This window comes from Spinacia oleracea, chromosome 6, assembly GCF_020520425.1.
Source record: "Spinacia oleracea cultivar Varoflay chromosome 6, BTI_SOV_V1, whole genome shotgun sequence".
Taxonomy (NCBI): Eukaryota; Viridiplantae; Streptophyta; class Magnoliopsida; order Caryophyllales; family Amaranthaceae; genus Spinacia; species Spinacia oleracea.
The window spans coordinates 145,661,352-145,677,710 of record NC_079492.1 but is presented as its reverse complement, the minus strand read 5'-3'; the positions used below and the strand labels follow the sequence as shown (position 1 = coordinate 145,677,710).

The 16,359-nt window shown below is 33.0% G+C and overlaps 2 long non-coding RNA genes across 2 annotated transcripts; both read left to right on the top strand.

The window, feature by feature from the left end:
• Positions 1–9,848: 9,848 nt before the first annotated feature.
• On the top strand, positions 9,849–12,195 carry LOC130462867 (uncharacterized). The gene is made up of 5 exons (XR_008923720.1): positions 9,849–10,103; positions 10,229–10,303; positions 10,425–10,573; positions 11,548–11,682; positions 12,099–12,195. It is a non-coding gene; the product is annotated as an uncharacterized lncRNA (long non-coding RNA).
• A 2,146-nt stretch (positions 12,196–14,341) lies between these two features.
• Positions 14,342–14,932, top strand: LOC130464225 (uncharacterized). The gene is made up of 3 exons (XR_008924599.1): positions 14,342–14,450; positions 14,561–14,628; positions 14,710–14,932. It is a non-coding gene; the product is annotated as an uncharacterized lncRNA (long non-coding RNA).
• The last annotated feature ends 1,427 nt before the right edge of the window (positions 14,933–16,359 follow it).

Here is a 16,359-nt window from a genome sequence, read left to right as displayed (position 1 = left end):
GTTGAATACAAACAAAAAGAAACTGAAAGTATAGTAATGTAATGTAAAATTTTAATACTCGTCGAGATAAATACACTTTATATATATATAGTTAACATCGATTAGTTTGAAAAAGAGATGTTTTAAAGAAGTTGTTACGAGTGAGGATCGATAATACGACTAACTTAATAAATTCATGTGAAGTCGGTATTTAATCGATGTGGTGAGGAATAAGGGGGGGGTTCACGGAAATAGGATGGGCGCAATAACAATTTGATCAACGTTACGTGGTCCATGCAATGCAAATACGCCAATAATATTTAACGTATAAAGTTCTCTAGGGGAATGGAGTGAATTGCACGCGTCCTTTTTCTTTTCATTTTTTTGTGAAAATTAAAATAAAAAAATTAAATTAAAATAGGATGATGGTATTGGAATTTGGAAGTACTAGGTACACCACCCTACAAAATTTAGGACACCTTTGAAAACTACGTATCAATATTTTCCCGTATTGTTTTCTTTTTTTAGATTATAATAATATAAAATATTAAATGCCGTCATTGATTACGCCTATATAAATGATAAATGATAAATGATGAAAAAAAATAAACAAAAATGATGCAAAAAATTCTAACCCTACTAAAAAAAATCCCCTGCCTATACCCAAGTACACGTACCTGCCTTTATAGGGTGGGGACTGTCCTTTAATTTTTTATTTTTTGGTTTTGATTTATGAGGTAAAAATATCAAGGAATAATATACTGAAATTCCTTCGAGTAGTTTTTTGTTTTGTTATCTTTTTAAATAGATGCAAATACAATGCATAAGTCACTACGTACACACGTGATGGAATTTGGACTTAAATGGATTATTTTTTACCTAAAGAAGAAAGACTTCATTAGTTTAATTAGCTAGTCAGTTCTATAGATCATACTATCGGAAGTGAGGGGGGAGGATAAGAGAAGCTAAATCGGCAATCCTCTATGATTTTAAGGTTGTTATAAGGTGTTGTAAAACTCTTGTCAATTACACCAAATATTTCTTGACACCCCAGATTGGCGGGAATTACTACAAAATTTTGTATCTTTTATGACAATCTAATAACGACGGGTAAAAATCCCGTCGTAAAAAGGCTTTTGCGACGGGGATAGCAACCCAACAAAGACGGGAACAACCCTCGCAAATGTCTTTTACGACGGGTTAACGACGAGATTTTCCATTAACGACGACCCCTTTTATGACAGGTTCGCGACGGAAAAATCCCGTCGTTAATCAACAATTATTGACCTTTAGCGACGGGATTTCCCGTCGTTAATAGTACAATTTCTTGTAGTGAATTGTGCATTATTTCAATTTAGCGACATAACATATTTAGCACATAAAAATTAGTACAAATTAAATATTTTGACGGGAGATATTATTGATCCCTATATAATAAAACAATGTATTAATTATGTACAAAGGAATACTTTTCAATAGCTACCATAAAATTGTAGTTATGACAAGTATTTTAATCTTAACCGTCAATTTCCAATAAGCAATCTCAATCGTTTTTAGATTTGACTCCTGTGTAAAAAAAATAAAAAAAAAATTAACTAACCTCCCCTCATCAAAAGTAAAATGAATTTGATTATCCTAACATATTACTTGACGATGTAAAGATAATTCATTGTATTCATTTGTAAATGGTGTCAACAATAACTAATTAATTGACGATGTAAAGATAATTCATTGTATTCATTTGTAAACGGCGTCTAAATTCGCTTATTATTGTTAACGACAAACAACAATGAAATTGCTGAAAAATTGCAGCGAATGCAGAAAATAATGGCGTGAGCCATGAACCATCTTTCTTCCCCATTCAATTTCCTATCTCAATATTTCTCCATCTCATTCAAATTCATACTTAATATTATCAACATTTCAACCTTTTTGAATATTATTACTTTATTAGTGTATTGTTTTAAAAGAAAGTCCTTCCAAGAATTCAGTTCGATTGTTGGTCAACTTTATGAATGGTCAAGATTAAATGTGTTGAAATGAACGGTATAGATTAGAGATGGTTAATTTTTTTCCCACATAATCCAATAAGGGCCATACCCTTATCGATCAAACCATTTAAATACCCAAATTGTTCTACTTTTACCTTCAAAAGTAATGTCATAATTATATTTCTACCATGAAAATTTGTTATTGCTTTTTTATTCAACAATCTCTCATCTCGATCTCCTCCCTACCTTTATTTTGTTGTTGTTTATTTTAAAAAATAAAATAAAATATGTACTTTTCTACTAAAGTACAATTTGTTACTCCACATACTTACATGTTTAATCAAGTACTTCATATTTTTCTAGTTTTTTAATTCCCGTTAAATTAAAATGTCAATGGTACACTAGCTATATTATAGGACGGTGGGACGAATACGACTATGCATGGAGGCATGGAGCAAATGAAGTACGGAGTACATTATGTTTTGGAAAGGTTAAATTAAGTATACAAAGATGCAAATAAAATACAAAATGTTTAACAACGAACCAACTAGTTAACAATTTAATCACATTAACAAAAATTAACAATTCTAACGTGTAGGGAGATAATAAGGCTAATTAATTATATGATCATGTTGATCGATGATATCGATTAGATACAAACACTACAAGAAATTGTACCATTAACGACAAGAAATCCCGTCACTAAAGGCCAATTGATTAATAACGGGATATTCTGTCGCGAACCCGTCATAAAAGGGGGCCGTCATTAATGGAAATCCCGTGGTTAATACGTCGTAAAAGACATTTGCGACGGTTGTTTCTTTCTTTGTTTAGCAGTTAGCCCCGTCGTAACAGGCTTTTGCGGCGGGATTTTTGACCCGTCGTAATTAGGTTGTCGTTAAAGATACAAATATTTGTAGTGAAAGTCACAAATATATACCTTGCAGTATGTTACTCCACTGTAACTTTAATCAACTAAACCAGTTGACATCCAAGAAACAGTGTACTACGTATAATATTGCGTGGTTACATGATAAAGCCCAAGCTTGATAAAAGAGTACGTACTATTTTTGGAAATATACAAAGTGTCCTATTTATAATAATGGGAAGCATCATATCATATCTGCAGAAAATAAATAATTAAAGAATGGAAAGCAATAATAATGTAACGGTTTATATATATATCTGATTGGTAGGAAAGAAATTAAGTTGGTGAGCAGCAGTCTGAGAAGTACTCATCCAGCTGCGCCTACTTGAAGGATTAATGACACAATGTGTTCATACTATTTGCCTTTTTAATTTCTGAACTAGCTCTCATCAATCAATTTCACCATCAATTACTTGTAATTTTATTTTGATTGGTAGGTCTATGTCATTAGAATTTTCAAAGGGCATTGATGTAAATAAGATTACCTTAATTACAAGTCGTTACTAATTGCTTGAAATAGCAAATTTTTTAACCCTTTTGAGTTTTTTTTGGCAATTTTTTTATAGTTTCCCTTAAAACTAACCTATCTAGTTCAAATCAATGTCAACGAAATTAAATATTCTTTACGTAAACATTTACGCTTAATTGATAATTAATAATGGTCCAATAATTATAGTTGGGCCGGGGATAAGGTGTTTTATTAGCTAAAGAGTATTTGACTATACTAACATATATAGAAATAAATTAAATCTTTAATACATGACTGAATAGACGAGTGTAATTACATGTATGTAAACATAGAAATAAATTAAACCTTTATGCATGACTGAATAGACGAGTGTAGTTACATGTACGTATAAGGCAAGTTCATGTGTGTGACATGTATATATAGCGGCATGTGCGTGTTGTGCATGAAGTCACTTTAGTACGTGTAACTTCTCTTGTAACATTATCTCACAAATTAAAACAATACGTAGTACGTACTATTGTCAATACAATAATATCGCGTTATTTTACTATATCTTCACAATGAAATTTCTGAATTGAACTAGATCGAAATTATAATCGACCTCTCGTGCCAAATTAGTTGTCAGTAATTCAAATTAACGATCACACTTGAACATGAATGTACAATTCTATATATAGGCCGCACCTCTGTATCCTTGAGCTCTAATAAAAAAAATAGTAATTCAAATTACGTTAATTAAGTATCAACCAGAGTAGTTAATATCAGACTAAAGCGAGGGAGGATACTAGTTAGGTTATTTTCATGGAAGCCGGTCGGCCGACCTATGAACTACGCTCATTGAGTAGTGAGTACTACTATACTTTCATCAATTTGGTTTAACTTGTAGATTGAAGTCTATTATCCAAGAAGTAAATGGCCTAAAACTCTAAAAGTATAAATTGTGATAAGAAAGTACGTGGTCCATATATAAGTTGGGATGGCACTATTATATTATTGAATACAAATTAAACGTACGTAGTACTACGATTATGATCGAGCTAGCAAGTACTATACATACATGAATTGGTGGAATGATATTGCACACAAATAAGTTAGCTATGTTTCTTGACACCATTGAATAAAATTTAGCCAAATGTATAGAAACAAAAATAACAACATTTGTACTTGTGTAGTTGTGTATTGCCAGAGAGAATGAGAGGGATAACACTTCTCTATTTCACATAATAATTAAGCCGTACAAATTAATGTACAATGTACTCGATCAATTGTTGACATTTCTCACTATATATATAAACAAGAGCTTAGAAGGGCCAATGAAGAAAGTACAAACTCTAATTATTACTCCATATTGCTAGATTAGCTTTTAGACATATGGGCATTCCGTGGACAAAATGATAACCATTACATTTTTCTACCTACTCAATCATAGATAGTAAATAGGTTAAGTCTTGTCCAATCCAGACCGGTCTGCCAACTATAAACCAATGATAAATTTATTATTGTTGTCCGAACGTACACATTTGAATTGAAATGAATCACATCTGGATAACTACTTTTGTGGTTCAGAATCACACAAATATATATATTTAATATAATCATGCGCTGGTTTAGCATCAGGAGCTACAGATAAGGAATGCTCCTCCCTCATGGAGGAGGTTAAATTTTAACATGTGGCGTCTTCGTGGGTCGTGATCATACACACTTTCAACAACTAGCTAGGCCTCCAAATAAATGTGTAACTAATTACTGAAAATGTTTTCCATAATTTCAATGAAAATATTTAACGTCAAACCAAACAAACCAACTTCTAGAAAAGCACTTTGAAATGAGTACACTTATAAGATCTAGATCCACAAATTAAACAACCAAGCTATATAAGGGCACTAAAGTTAAGCACGATTACCACAATTATTTGAGTTAAACTTAAAGATAATGAGCATAATAATTTGGGGTTAATTAAGGTTGGACCATAAAGTAGAATTAGATAGTAAAGCTAGAAGTATTCATTTCCTATTGGCTATAATACTCCGTATAGTAGCATTTAGCTAGGTGTAGGTAGGTCGGTAGCTAGGTAAGGTGCAAATGAAATATAAAGGCAATGTAGAGTCAGATTGGTGATTATAATTAGGTCATATGGGCTATACCTAGCTATATATATAGTGAGTAGCATTTAACTAGATTATAGAGTTATATATAGGAACATAACTTAATGTGGGATTTGCATGCATGGTTGGCTGCAGGTGGCTTGTCTGTCCTTGTAAAGCTTGACACTTTTGCGACAACCCTTCCTATCTTTGCCTCCATTTAACTCTCAACGATATACTGCATGTCGTATATATATAATTATATCGCTACAAGAATTTGTATGTGTAACGACAATCTAATTACGACGGGTTAAAAATTCCGTCGTAAAAAGCCTCTTACGATAGGGTAAACAATCAAACAAAGACGGGAACAATCGTAGCAAATGTTTTTTTTACCACGGATTAACGACAAGATTTTCCATTAACGACGGTCCCCTTTTATGACGGGTTCACAATAGGAAATCCCGTCTTTAATCAACGATTATTGACCTTTAACGACGGGATTTCTCGTTGTTACTGGTACAATTACTTCTAGTGTATCCAAGGTTCCAATTCCTGTCTTGCCAGCTTGCCACATTTTTCCAGCCGTCATTTTATGTTCAATTTCATTGGAGCATTCAGTTAGAGTACAACGAAAAGTCGAGTCCGGATTCTCTAGAGTTTTAATAAAACTCTACAAGATAGAGTTGTATCTAAACCATACATTTTAAAATCAATGGCTCATATTGATGAGAAAAATAGGGGAGATTTTGGAAAGATAATATATGAACCATTGATTTTTCATTCAATGGTTGATATGCTCAAACTTTACCTTGTAGAGTTATTTTAGAACTCTAGAGGATCCAAAACCAATTTATTAAAATAAGATGAAATTAAGTTGGATAGTGGTTGAATTATTGTGAATAAGTGCGGGGACCACAAGAAAAAGAGAAATGTTAATATAATTGAAAGTGGAGATCAAAACATGTCAAAAAAGGAAATTGTATCTCTTTTCAAAATACAGCTGTTTAAGAAAAATGTATTTCTTTTAAAATACAGAGGGAATATAAAAGCGATGGGGGCTAAAATAAAATAACCTCCAACAACCTCAACTCAAACTTTTAAGGTAAAATAACCACTCGAGCTATATTAGATATGTGATTTTGTATTACATATTTAATTTTTAAACATATTAAGGGGGCCCATGACCCCGCCAGCCCCGGCCCCCTAATTCCGCCCCTGAGGAAATGTATGATTTTCAAGATGTGTCGTTGCCGACGAATATATTGTTTTATCTTTCTTACCATTAAGATTATGTTTTCTTCGCCCTTATTTTTAATTTCATAAAATCTTATTGTTTATTTCACCTGGAAGTGACACAAAATTAATTAAATGAATTAATGATTATCTAAAAACTGTTTGTGATTTTATAGTACTACTCCGTACTTTGTAGATCGTATGTAGTGTTATCATATGCAATTACATATACGGAGTATAAGGACTAAGGAGTATATATGTACAGTATTGGTAACTACACTTAAACGGGTTGGTCTATAAATGCAAGTAATTAGGTCAATACCTAGAAGCTTTTCTGTAACATAGATAGTCTACAAATGGAAAAATATTAACAGTTTGGCTGGTAGTTGGTTAAACCAAGATGTTTAATTGCTTCCAATTCCATATTTGAATCTCCCCTCCACTATTTTAGGTATACCTCTGCCCTAATCTTTATGCCTTCTTAAATTAATTTAAAAAGGTTTTCAATAAGTGTATAGTATAATCCATTCAACTAGTATATTCAACCATTTATCATTGTAGATGCCGTATGGCTTATTATTAATGAATATTGTTCTTCCCCGTCAAAAAACTAGTATATTTAACCATTAGACCATACCAATATATGATTATAGTTTTATGCTAGCTTTAGGTATATCCGAGTATCCAACACTCATTTTTCATTTCGAATTAAAGTTGTGCATATTTCAAGGGAGCAAAGTTAAGTACTTTCTCCGTTCTGTTTTAGATGACATAATTATGTAAGCATGTTTGTATATGCACAATTTCAAACATCAATATCTCTAATTATATATAGCAAAAAATTATAAAAAATTGATATTTAGAAAATATTTATTGAGACGAATCTGATAAGACCCATGTGACCTTTTTTTTTTTTAAAGTATAAATCATAAAGAAAGTTAAAGAAGTTTGTATGAATTGTGTCAAATCAAATTGCTCGATCGACCCAAAAGCATAGCTTTAGCTATTACATAGTGTATGACCTAATAAGAAATGGAGGAAGCTAGTATTTGTAAGCGACCCATTGTTCTTTGGTAAGAATTTTTTGGTCCATGACAAAAATTGAGTTTTTATCCCTCTTTTTTTTGAGGGATCTTTATTAAGTCTTAAATAAAAGAGATATTGTATTTGCTGATTAATCTTCATTTTATATTTGAGATAAGTGGTCCAAATTTGTATTTCTCAAAATTGGACATTTCACCACATAATATGAGTCACGGTGGTAAAATAGTAAAAAATATTGAATTCTAAAAGGGTCCAACACTTATACCACGTGATGTGTAGTGTACTAGTGATTGGGTTTGTAATCTTAGCTTGGAGCGTTTTTTTAACACACTCTTTTATGGTATATTATTATTATTACCCCTTATTATAATTATTAAATTTATTTATTGTTATAATAACAAAATCCAGGCCTATATATATATGAATACTGTGATCGTTTGGGGGCACTCCCATATATTAATAGAAAGGTGGAAAAGCTCTCCTTATCTAGTAGACTACACTATGCTTTAATTTATAAGGTAGCATTTAGGGATTCTTTGGATATGATGCCCACCCCTCTTCTTTGACTGCTATATTCTCTTGGATTTGAATTAAATTGTTTGATACTATATATCTCTGTTCCTGAAAATTCTTTAAACTTTAAAATATGTGTCAAAATTATAAAAATCGTAAATTTTCACTATTAATTAATACATCAAAACATTGTCATGTGAGATCTTGTTAGATTCATGTTGGTATCAACTTATTCTAACTTTTCACTTATGAAATTAGATATATTGATGGTTAAATATTGCAGTTGAATCTGTGCAAATAGTGAGTGTAAATTAAACAACTTCAAGAAACATAGTTAGTAGTTATGTTGATTTAGGAAGCACTTAGAACACTCCTTTTGTTGAAAAGGTTTTTTACAATTCACAATTGACTATGCACAAACTTCTATGACAATTTTTATTTTTATTATTTGTAGAACTTCAAGATATATCACTACAAGAAATTGTACTATTAACGACGGGAAAGGCCAATAATTGTTGATTAACGACGGGATTTCCTGTCGCGAACCCGTCATAAAAGGGGGCCGTCGTTAATAGAAAATCCCGTCGTAAACCCGTTATAAACCCGTCGTAAAAGACATTTGCGACGGTAATTCCCGTCATTGTTTGGTTGTTAGCCCCGTCGCAAAAGGCTTTTGCGACGGGATTTTTGACCCGTCATAATTAAGTTGTCGTAAAAGATACAAATTCTTGTAGTGTATATTTGATGTTCTTCCAGAAACAATTTTAGAAATGTCATTACATCGAGACTTTGATTTTTCTTGATTTAAGTAACGATTTATTGGATATAATAAGACACTTTAAAAACAAGTTGCAAGGAACACAACAATAGTGACTAGATTCACTTTTGAATATGATAAGATAGGGTTGAAGCGATTTCCTATTGTGTGGGCAAAGCACACATGCAATAACAACGACTAGATTTCATATTGATTTAAAACGTGCACAAAGCAAGAGATCGAATCCTAATTGTTTAGGAAATGATAATTTTGCAAGGCGTGTAACTTTCACATTGATCTTCACTAGATTCAAACATAGTGAACTATGGTGCTCGCACCACAAGAATTTGTATCTTTAACGACAACCTAATTACGACGGGTCAAAAATCCCGTCGCAAAAGCCTTTTGCGACGGGGATAACAACCAAACAATGACGGGAATAACCGTCGCAAATGTCTTTTACGACGGGTTTACGACAGATTTACGACGGGATTTTCTATTAACGACGGCCCCCTTTTATGACGGGTTCGCGACCGGAAATCCCGTCGTTAATCAACAATTATTGGCCTTTCGCGACGGGATTTCCCGTTGTTAATAGTACAATTTCTTGTAGTGTCGTGTTATTTTGACTTGTTCTCTTCATCTAATCACCTGGTCTGGTCTGATTTGATCTGGTCAATTTGAATGTTTTTTTTTGAGCGGTTTTTTGCTTTTGCTATCCTGGTCTGCTGTAGTCTGATCTGATGAATCCTAACACTTTAAAACATACAAACTTCAAGTTACTATTGCAGCAATAGTGTGCTGCCAAATTTACCCCCACCTATATCTCTTTATTACTCGTTTGCCATTCTTGCTAGATTGTGCCACGTACACCCTTCTCTACGGATCATCCCACGCTCCCTCCTCCAGTCCTCCCTGCTTCCCTTCTTCAATTCTTCTTTCTTTCACCCCTGATTCTTGGATGATTTTTCGGCAAACCCTACCTTCTCACTCCAATCTCCACCGCCACCGTTTTCTCTCTCCTCTCCGTTCTTCTTCCTCTCTCCTTCATTGCTCTGCCCTACTCCTCTCTGATGCGCGCTCTCTCGTCGCGGCAAGAATGGTGAGATCTCTTAAATATTGTAATCTCCATCAACCATTTATGCCAAGTTTTCTTAGTTTCATTATTGAAAGAATAGGTTTAATGGTCGGATTTAGGATTTATGTAGAGTTTTTGAAATTTAATAGAAGTACGAAAGGAATGGAACCTGAGAAGTAATTCCATGGCGAGCTCTTCACCCCCGTGAAAGGTATCAAAGATAGGTATCTCTCTTATTCGACCTTTTCTATATGGTAGTTAATTTTTTCGATATTAATTTATTAGATTGATGTATTTGTTGATTTATTCTGCTTTTTGTTGCTGATTTGGGGAAAATATATCCAGAAAGATAAATGAGGCATCTGTTGTAGCATTAAATGCCGAGAATTTGCAGAAATACTCAATTTATTATCACAGCTTCCTTCTTGAATACAAGTTATGGAGATTTTGTGCGAATTGAAGACAGTAATGATTCAATGAATGGTGACATTAAGGTATGTTTTTATTCTCATCGAGGATTGCATATTTATACTTTCTAGGGATCTTTACTCAAAAATCAAGTTAGGGATTTCTAAACTTCCTTAAATTTGTCAAAAATCAGCCAAAGAGGATGAATGTTCTTGCCTTTCCCTCTCTTAGACAAGCCTAGCATATGTAATCAATTGATATAGTTTGATATAGATGATTCAGTTCCAGTTTTGGTAATGTATTTTCATGGTCTTAGGATTGTTTCCGAATCTGATTGGATGCAGTTTGAAAGTTAGTGTTTGATTGCTCTTGGTATTGTTTTTGTACCTGATTTGATGCAGTTATTAATTTCGGCTCAATTTATTTTCTTTCTTATGCCTTGTGGTTTTTTTTTTCTGTTTTCTGGACTTGTTGATTTGATAAGCTCAATTATCATATAGATATTGCATCCCATATTGTTCATGTATGCTTTAACCTTATGTTTGTTTTCTTAAATTAGTAAACCCCCAATTGTTTAACTTTTTTGATTCAGTTCAGGTATGCTAGCTATAGAGTATAGATAATGGTTGTTCTGTCTGCTTTATATATTTTCTTGGAATTGCATCAACTTGACAACTTGATCTATACAACACGATGATGACTTATATGTGTATCAAGTTCTATTTTTAAGCTAGAACTTAATTTGCACCCAAGCTTAATTAAGCGTGTAGCCAAATTAGGCAGAGTCATATGTGTCACTAAGGAGTAATGAACTCCCATAGTATATCTGAGCTGATCCAAGCCTCTAATTTCTTTCGAATTCTTTGATTTCTGTCCCTATCACGCTGGTCACAGGTGTTGATCTTCTTTCAGCACCTTCTTGTGGCGATATGCTGTTGAACTACGCCCACCAACTCACTCTACTCTGTGGTCTACGTATGAACATTTAGTTGCATATTTCCAATTAAGCATATACAATTTATTTGCTAATTATTATAATTATTATTTGTTTATTGCACAGTTAATTCAAAATATCATGACCGAATCATTCAACCGCTCCTCTAAAATTCTACGGAGTACTGCATAAGGCGAGAGACAGAGAGATGAGGGGGATTACACTTTTCTTTTTTTTAGGTTCTAACTTATTAGAAGAATTGTAAGTTTTCTTCTTTTGTTTATAATCTCATTTCATTTTTAATGTTGTTGACGATTTACTGTTTTAGTAATGTAATTTGAGCTGGGTAATTCATTTGTGTTTCAATGTTTGTGAAATTTGGTCGTACACCAAGCTATTGAGAGAAATATAGGACTACAATTTGCATTTTACCGTACATTGTAATATGAATGAGGTTCTGAATTTTTAGATAAGGTGTCTGGGGTTTATGCAAGTAATGTCTTTCTGTTGAGGAATCAACTGAATTTGATTGCTGGTGTAAGTGAAGTTTCATAGGAGAAGCTACTATCATTAGTTGCCGAGAGATTCTTAGTTATTGTGATTTTACGTTGTCTTTCTATTAAAGATGGGTTATCATATCTTGATTTTAAATTAAATTGTATTTTTACATTATACAGCAACATTAACAATCAAAGTTGGAAGCTGCAATTCCTGGTGATGTTGATAACATTTGGACTGTAAGTATTTATTGCAAGAGTAATGTTCACAAATCTTTTTATGTGGCTATTTGTTATTCCTGATTGGGAGGATCTCATTTTCTGTTTAATCACAACAACATGGTGCCAAGGTCTTGTATCTTGGTGCTGCTTCAAGAACAACTAATATGTCGAATTAATAAAATCTTTTTCTGTTTATTTGGCTGATTCCAGTGATTTTGATTTAGGGTTATTATTTTTATACCTTTTCTAATTCAATTTCATTAATATTTTTTATGGTGCTGTAATTTTATGGCTCTGTGAGTTTAAACTTGTAACATTTGTTTCCTTTGTTAATTTTGTTTGGGGTGCAGGTATTGACGAATCTTATCGGCAATGTCAGGTTAAATTTTGTTACTTTTCTTTTGAGTTTTATGGTTGAAATTTTGCTTCAAATTTTAACAACTTCGGAGTTTATACTATAATGTGCACCTGGATTTTGTATAGTTGAATTATGTAAATGAATATTTATTATACACTATGCATGCAGATTTTCTCCTCTTCAATCTTTGAATTTTGGATATTTGAATTATCTTCTGACTTTTGTTAATTTTATGTGATTATCCGGTTGTTAAATTGTTTAATAGAACTGGTAGTATGCAGGAGTTGTCATATCTTTTGAGTGTTTAAGTAATTTGATCCATTACCTTACTAACTATTATTAGTTCGACTTTATGAACGAAAGACTAAGATTTGATTCACTGAGATAAATTTTTGCATGTTATATACGGTTGAGTTCAAATAGTTTTGGAAACTTGATGTAGGTGTTTTCTCCTGTACAAGATGATCTTAGAACCCTTCAAGATTGTTTAAAAATTGATATATTAGAAAGTGTCTTTGGGAAGTAAATTAGTGTAAATAAAGTTTCATCCTTGTATTTGGAGGGATTTAAGATGAATGACTGAAAAACGTATTGCCTTTGCAGCTATCTAATAGTTGCCATGGGTTTGCAAGTAGTCTGGAGCTTAAACTTCACTTTGATGGATGCCTATGCACTGGCGAAGAAAAGAGTGCTCCACAATTGAATCCTTGTTAGCCTTTTGTAATCGGAGATTGGGTAGGCTTCCTGTTACCACTTGATACCCTTCCTGAATTTAACAATTACTGTCCTTGTCTGTGTTAGAGTATTCATTTTAACTCAATTAAGAACCTGTGTCACATCAAGATATCCTCAAACTCTAATGTGCATAGACGATCTAATTAGAGGCTACAAGTATTTATATGGTCTGAGAAGTTCAGATTTACATTTATGAAAAATAGTGAGTTTAGAAATCAATCAAAACATTACAGCATTGACCATTGGTTATATTTAGATGCATATACTTGAATAATCACTTAAGCATCTTGTATTCACTCTCTGATAATACTATTATGTTCTGGACTTACTTTCACTGCGTCGAAATTTCGATAGATCGATTTTGTGCTGAATTTTCTTTCTCTGTTTTGAGTTTTGGATATTACAATTTGTGCTGAAATTCCTATAACTGCCAGTTGGGCATTGGATAAAAGTTTTATCTTGTAATGTCTGCTACAGTTCTACTGGAAGTAGTGAGGGGAAAGTAAGGCTAAAATTAGTTTCAGGCGCTAATACTTTCTACTCCGTATCATAGAATTAGATCATGTAAAATACCAATTCTTTTGTTCTGTTATTACAGTATGATCCTCCACAATATCCAAATTTATTTATTCACAGAGTTGGACGAACTGCTCGAGTGCTCGCAAGGGGAGTCAGGAACTGCAGTTGTCTTTCATTTATCCAAGGTAGTTTCTTGACTTGAGTTTTCACATAATGATTAAGACTTGAGACTTTGGAGTTAGAATTTTAGTGTTCAAATGTTGTTGATTCTTGTGATATACTTATTGTTATACCGTTGTAAAATGTACAGGAGGAAGCATATGTAAAATTTCTGCAGATTTGGAGGGTTCCTCTCCAGGAACGAGAGTGCTCAAATAATGCTCCTGATATTATTCCCCAGGTGGGTGATTCGGCAGTTTGAAGTATTGTTTTGATGAACTTTCATTTTTTTTGGGATGATTATTCAACATAAAATGCTCTGGAATTGAAGACATAGTTAGTTGCATACTTGTATGTGTGGTCTTGTTAAACAGAAAACTGTTGTTACTAAACTAATTTCTCCTCCGTTCTCTGTTGTCAAATCTTATTTCAGATAAGATCTATCGCAAAAAAGGACCGTGATGTTATGTAGAAAGGACAAAATCCTTTGTCTCTTTTGTCCGTGCATATAAGGAGCATAATTGCTCCTTCATTTTCAGGTAATATACTATATACTACAATTTGACGCTCTGTAATATGTATTTATACAACTTCATTTTTATTTCCATGAGCTGCTGACAAATGGAAAATTCGCGTCGATTATATGTAGGTGGAAAGTCAGGGATGGGATATGGTTTACTACAACATTGATTATAATATTATGGCCTTATATACCAGGTGATTGAGTACGACATTAGTCCTTACATGTTTCTTGCTTCGTCATTGATCAACTAAGTAATCATGGATCTTTTTTTGCAGAGTCGTATGTTGCCACAAAGTTGGGCGAGGAACTATCACGACTGCTCTTTCTCTTGTGGCTGTTAGTCCGGTCGTGTTTAATTTTCCTGAACTTAGCCATGTAAATTTTTATTTCTTAGCCATGAATTCTATATATGTAACCCACATCAAGTAATTAGTCGTGTTTCTTATTATGTATGGAGTACTATATTCATACTTTTAACTATTTCTATGGTAATTAGGCTTGTGATTTGTATAGTGTTCCGTGAGACAGTGTTTTATATCTTGGGGGAACGTGCGCGCTAGCGCACGTTCCAACAACTAGTAATGATAAAATAATGCGAAGAGAACAAAGAGGTCTGAAATGTGGAGTATCACTTTACATATATACTACTCATGTCTTAGATTCGAAAACAAAACACAAACTGATCGCAACATCGATCTTTAGGATTACGTATTATCACCATACTAACAGACTATCATCAGCAGCTGATGAACAACAAGGAAGAAACTAATTAGGATTTAGGAGTACTAATTTGCATTCATAGATTCTAACTATCATATTGTAAGATATGCTTGTTACGTTGACATGCAATAATCTAAGCAAAGTACCAATTACTATAATCAAGAGATGAAGTACTACATGAAATTACTAAAGTGTAGATTTAATTAAGTAGTGGAATCAGATATCATCACTAATTAAGGGATTGGAAGCTAGCATATTTTGATTTTTTTTGAAGGTTTGATCAAAACTTTTGCCAAGGACAATGATTATGATAGTTAGCAAACATAAAATGGTGGCAGCTAAGCTAGCAAATGTTACTCAAACATGGCCATTATATTGGTCGTCCTAGAAATTAAACTAGTATGTGTCCAAGATACGTGTCAGACTCATCATCACCTATTTCTTGAAAATAATTCCATGGTTGTTGTCCAGAATCAAAGTGCCAATATACCCAACTATATAAATCCAATAACTCAGTTTTTTTTATATAATCAAATTAATTCATTGATAAAAAGTCATACGACTTCTAAATAAAGATTTGAATCTAACAAATACCACTACAAAAAATTGTACTATTAACGACGGGAAATCCCGTCGCGAAAGGCCAATAATCGTTGATTAACGACGGGATTTCCTGTCGCGAACCCGTCATAAAAGGGGGTCGTCGTTAATAGAAATCCCGTCGTAAATCCGTCGTAAACCTGTCGTAAAAGACATTTGCGACGGTTATTCCCGTCATTGTTTGGTTGTTAGCCCCGTCGCAAAAGGCTTTTGCGACGGGATTTTTGACCCGTCGTAATTAGGTTGTCGTTAAAGATACAAATTCTTGTAGTGTACATAACAAACGAATCAAATAAAAACTTTTTTTCACCATAGCTATGATCATAGTATTATCAAACATTCAGTATACCATATTTTATATAAATCCAATAACTCAGATACTTGTGTTAAATGAGGAGTATTATTACGGAGTAGTCCATAACCAGGAATTATTACCAGGAAATCTCACATGCACTTATCCGATCCAACCTTAAAACTAAGAACTATAGAAGTATTAATGTATGAAATGATCTATATGTATGAACTCACCTATTTCTCCTTCTTTTTTGAAGTAACCTATTTCTCCTTCTATATATGAACTATTATTAACAAAGCACCGACCGAGT